The following is a 6,000-nucleotide window of genomic DNA, read 5'->3' as shown; positions in this document are numbered from 1 at the left end:
TTTTTATAGAAACAAAATTTTGACAACATTTGCTATAAAAATAAAATATTTAAAAAATTTTTTATAAATATAAAATTTTAACAATATTTACTCTAGAAATAAAATTTTGACAAAATTTTATATAGAAATAAAATATTGATAAAATTTTTTTTAACGAATAAAATTTTGAGAAAATTTTCTATAGAAATAGAATTTTGACAACAGTCACTATAGAAATAACATTTTGACAAAATTTTCTATAGAAGTAAAATTTTGACAACGCTTGCTGCTATAGAAATAAAGTTTTGACAACATTTTCTATAGAAGTCAAATTTTTACAAAAATTTCTATAGAAGTAAAATTTTGACAACATTTTCTATAGAAGTAAAATGTACAAAATTTTCTATAGAATTACAATTTCGACAAAATTTTCTATAGAAATACAATTTCGACAAAATTTTCTATCGAAATAAAATTTTGACAAAATTTTCTATAGAAATATAATTTTGACAAAATTTCCTACAGAAATAAAATTTGACAAAATTTCCCATAGAAATAAAATTTTGACAAAATTATATTGGTTTGGATTTTCTCAAATTTTTTGCAAAAAAACGAACTCCGCAATTTTTATTGCAAAACACACATCGATTACAACAATTGACTAGCTAACAGATTTGCTGAAGTCCTTACCTTTTAAAGAATAAGATTATTTTTATTTTTCATAGAAGAAAATTTACATACATACAATAATTATATGAATTTTCCTATGGGGATTTTCATGGGTAAAAAATTTTGACAACTTTTTCTATAGAAGTAAAATTTTTAAAAAATTTTCTATAGAAATACTTCTTCTATAACAAAATTTTGACAACATTTGCTATAAAAATAAAATATTTAAAATTTTTTTTATAGAAATCAAATGTTGACAATATTTGCTATAGAAACAGAATTTTGACAACATTTACTATAGAAATAAAATTTTGACAAAATTTTCTATAGAAGTAAAATTTTGACAAAATTTTCTATAGAAATAAAATTTTGACAAAATTTTTTCAACGAATAAAATTTTGAGAAAATTTTCTATAGAAATAGAATTTTTGACAAAATTTTCTATAGAAGTAAAATTTTGACAACTTTTTCTATAGAAGTAAAATTTTTAAAAAATGTTCTATAGAAATACTTCATCTATAGAAACAAAATTTTGACAACATTTGCTATAAAAATAAAATATTTAAAAAATATTTTTTTAGAAATAAAATTTTGACAATATTTGCTATAGAAATAGAATTTTGACAACATTTACTATAGAAATAACATTTTGACAAAATTTTCTATAGAAGTAAAATTTTGACAAAATTTTCTATAGAAATAAAATTTTGACAAAATTTTTTAAACGAATAAAATTTTGAGAAAATTTTCTATAAAAATAGAATTTTTGACAAAATTTTCTATAGAATTAAAATTTTTACAACTTTTTCTATAGAAGTAAAGTTTTTAAAAAAATTTCTATAGAAATACTTCTTCTATAGAAACAAAATTTTGACAACATTTGCTATAAAAATAAATATTTAAATATTTTTTTATAGAAATAAAATTTTGACAATATTTGCTATAGAAATAAATTTTTGAAACAATTTTCTATAGAAGTAAAATTTTGACAAAATTTTATATATTTAGAAATAAAATATTGACAAAATTTTTTAAACGAATAAAATTTTGAGAAAATTTTCTATAGAAATAGAATTTTGACAACAGTTACTATAGCAATAAAATTTTGACAAAATTTTCTATAGAAATAACATTTTGACAACATTTTCTATAGAAGTAAAATTTTTACAAATTTTTTTATAGAAACAAAATTTTGACAACATTTGCTATATAAATAAAATATTTAAAAAATTTTTTATAAATATAAAATTTTAACAATATTTACTCTAGAAATAAAATTTTGACAAAATTTTATATAGAAATAAAATATTGATAAAATTTTTTTTAACGAATAAAATTTTGAGAAAATTTTCTATAGAAATAGAATTTTGACAACAGTCACTATAGAAATAACATTTTGACAAAATTTTCTATAGAAGTAAAATTTTGACAACGCTTGCTGCTATAGAAATAAAGTTTTGACAACATTTTCTATAGAAGTCAAATTTTTACAAAAATTTCTATAGAAGTAAAATTTTGACAACATTTTCTATAGAAGTAAAATGTACAAAATTTTCTATAGAATTACAATTTCGACAAAATTTTCTATAGAAATACAATTTCGACAAAATTTTCTATCGAAATAAAATTTTGACAAAATTTTCTATAGAAATATAATTTTGACAAAATTTCCTACAGAAATAAAATTTGACAAAATTTCCCATAGAAATAAAATTTTGACAAAATTATATTGGTTTGGATTTTCTCAAATTTTTTGCAAAAAAAACGAACTCCGCAATTTTTATTGCAAAACACACATCGATTACAACAATTGACTAGCTAACAGATTTGCTGAAGTCCTTACCTTTTAAAGAATAAGATTATTTTTATTTTTCATAGAAGAAAATTTACATACATACAATAATTATATGAATTTTCCTATGGGGATTTTCATGGGTAAAAATATTTCAGATGGGGATTTTTTGGGGATATAATTTCGAAATTTTGGGGATCTCTCTCGAAAAAATCTGGCAACCGTGATCACAACAGTTCTTACAGAATTTTAACGAATTAATTTGTTTGACGATGCACAATTTGTTAAAAGTATTTTTATTAATGAGCATTACACTTTATGTCCGTTTTAACCATATAGTAGTTCACTATTACAATTTTTAGGAATCGTATGAAAATTTTCTTCTGCTTTTGTTCATATTCACCCTTATTCCTGAAGTCGCCCTCGCCGTCGCGTTTTGTCTCTTTTCGTCACAAATTGGTATTCCGTTCGTCGATATATTTCGCTATCGACGAAAATCGATATTCCCGGTGTCGTTCTTTGTCGCCAATATCGTAGCTTTTTGTCGCCTGTAAATTTACCAAGCACGAATGTAGTGATCAATTTTTGAAGCTTCCACTCTATGCGGAACTCATGTTCTATATCAAGGAGTCCTGAGATGAATACGATCGCAAATCTATTGGTATAAAAATGCGCTATTTATACTAAATTGACAAAGATCCGTATAGATAGTAGTTATGGTTATTACATTTACATCATAGAAAAGAAAACTGCACAATTAAAGTAAACGTGTTGATTTTTAATTTCATTTATTTTTAATAGAAACACTTTAGGGTCAATGTTTTATTTTATTTAGCACCAAACTTAGATAACAATTGTGTCCTTCACCAACTTTGAATGATCCTTGGACACCAACTTTGAATGATCCTCGGACACATTTCAGCGTCGTTCCAATTGTAATGGCTGGATGTTGGTGTTGCCCTTAAGTAGTAGTCTAATGGTGATTTCGTTTGGGGAAAAAAAGTGTTGCATACAAATGGTACAACATTTTATGGTGTTACCACAGTGTTGCCGAAACCCCTTACAACGACAACACCGTTTGCGTGTGAAAACGAACAAAAAAGGTGCAACACTGATATAAATTCAAAACAAAAGAAATTTGGCGGAAATATTTCGATTATTATTAACAACTATTATTGGAATCTCGACTAACACGCAAATTTTTCTTGAACTAAGGGAAATTGTTAAAACTTTTGATTTTATATATTTTTAATGATCTTACTTGTACTTCAGAGTACAAATTAATTACATCATCAACAAAGTTTTTAACTCGCCGTTGGTCATTTCGTCCAAGCAATGATGTTGTAACTTCTTCATCGTCGTCAGAAGAACTACTCTCCAATAGCGCATCTACAATGGTGTTGGTGTTAGGTCGAAGAATTAAAGCGTCTTCAATATCTGATTGAAAGTGTAACCATCTACACCGTAGGTGTAAAATGGGTTGCACTTTTGTCCTTGCGATGGGTAACACCTCGTCAATCGAACGTGCACATTTTGGGTAGGCTGCACTGAATTTTCCAATCGAACAAATATTTTTGATTTATGGGGGTAAGGTGTAAAATATGCAACATATTTTTTACCAATCGAAATCACCATAAATCATTTACCTCGTCAAATTTATTATTTATTTTGATTTGTCAATTCATAATTTCAGCGTTTTAAATGAAAATAATTGAAATTAATTAATTTTAATTAATTTTTGCACATCAGCTGATTCGTTTTCCTTCACGATGGGCTATAGATCTCAGCGTCTTCGCCATTTTTTATAGCTTTGGAAGCTTTTACCAAGCTATATATCCACATTTTTCCCTCGTCAAGTTGATTTTTTTTTCTGCATTTTCCGACTTAGAATTGCGTCAGAAATAAAAATATTCTAAACCGAAATAATTAAATTTAATTTTTTGCACATAAGCTAAGATTGTTTTCTAGTAATATAGGCCATTTGTTACCGAGTATTGTTATTGGTACAAAAAGTAATCGTCCCCGTCGCCACAGGAATACCAAATTAGAGGCGAGGCGACGAAAAAGCGACAGACGTTAAAAAGCGAGGGTGAAAGCGAAGGCGGCAAAAGGAATAAGAGTGATTGAATTTATGTTTACGGTCATTAAACTTTATATCCATTTTTAGTTCATAAAATGTTAGAGACACTTAAAAAAAAGAGCTGTGGAAAATTTCACAAAAAAAAATAATAAAATTTAACTACAAGCAAAATTTTTGTTTTGAAGTAAAAATAAGTTAAAATTAGCGTAGGTGAAACTACGGACTTTTTTCTATAAAAAACATTGTTCTCTTGATGATTCCTACCTATGATACATTCGTGCTAGTTTTGAAAACTTTAAGATTCAATATTCGATTAATTTATTTTACGACACAACTATTCTAAAAACTTTTTGGCGAGTCGAAATAGTACCTTTATGGAGAATATGTGCTAACATATATCTACAAACTATCTTGTTAATTTCCTGTACGCTCGCAAATCACTCATCAATTACATACAAAAAGAAATGTTGCCCAGTATGGTTTTAATGTTATGTGTTATAGTATATATTTTATATTCATGATATATTTTAATCAACAAGAGAATGAATATTTTAGACTATTTTTTTTTTAATTTTCGGAGGAGAAAGAGTTTTGTATTTTCTATTTTTTTTTTTTACTTTTGAGTATTTTGGGGTTCTTGTTAGTGATTTTAATCAGTATCTTTTATTTTCCATAGTATGATTGTCAGAAAGAAAATTTATTTTCGTTTGGAAAAAAATGATGATAATTTCATATACCTATTAATAATAACTGATACCGTAAGTAATTAAAAATACATGTGATATCTTATGGAAGCATTATAAAGAAGAGTATTTTTGCAACTTATGAGGAGATGTTCTACTTTCGGAAAATTAAATGAGTTAATAGCATTTTATTTACAGCAAAATAATTGTATCTAGTGGATCAGTATTTTATTTCAAATATTGCATAATGAGATGCGGTATCATGGTATTTATTGTGAGGGTGTGGAATAAATCACAACCAAATTATACTAATAAACAATTGAATTCGTGTGGATAAATAAAATATTCTTTGGAGATTTTTTTTGTTAATTGTATAACAAAACAAAACAAAAGTTTTTGTAAAACTACAAATTGAAAACTTCAATGGATTCAAGGTAAGGTTAGGTTAAGTTATGTGGCAGCCCGATGCATCAGGCTCACTTAGACTATTCAGTCCATTGTGATACCACAGTGGTGAACTTCTCTCTTATCACTGAGTGCTGGCCGATTCCATGTTAAGCTCAATGACAAGGGACCTTCTTTTTATAGCCGAGTCCGAGCGGCGTTCCACATTCCAGTGAAACCACTTAGAGAAGTTTTGAAACCCTCAGAAATGTCACCATGCTGGTGACTGAGGTGGGCTAATCCACCGCTGAAAAACTTTTTGGTGTTCGGTCGAAGCAGGAATCGAACCCACGACCTTGTGTATGCAAGGCGGGCATGCTAACCATTGCACCACGGTGGCTCCCACACTGGGC

Source organism: Haematobia irritans, chromosome 5 (assembly GCF_050003625.1).
Source record: "Haematobia irritans isolate KBUSLIRL chromosome 5, ASM5000362v1, whole genome shotgun sequence".
NCBI lineage: Eukaryota > Metazoa > Arthropoda > Insecta > Diptera > Muscidae > Haematobia > Haematobia irritans.
Note: the sequence above shows the minus strand (reverse complement) of the source record.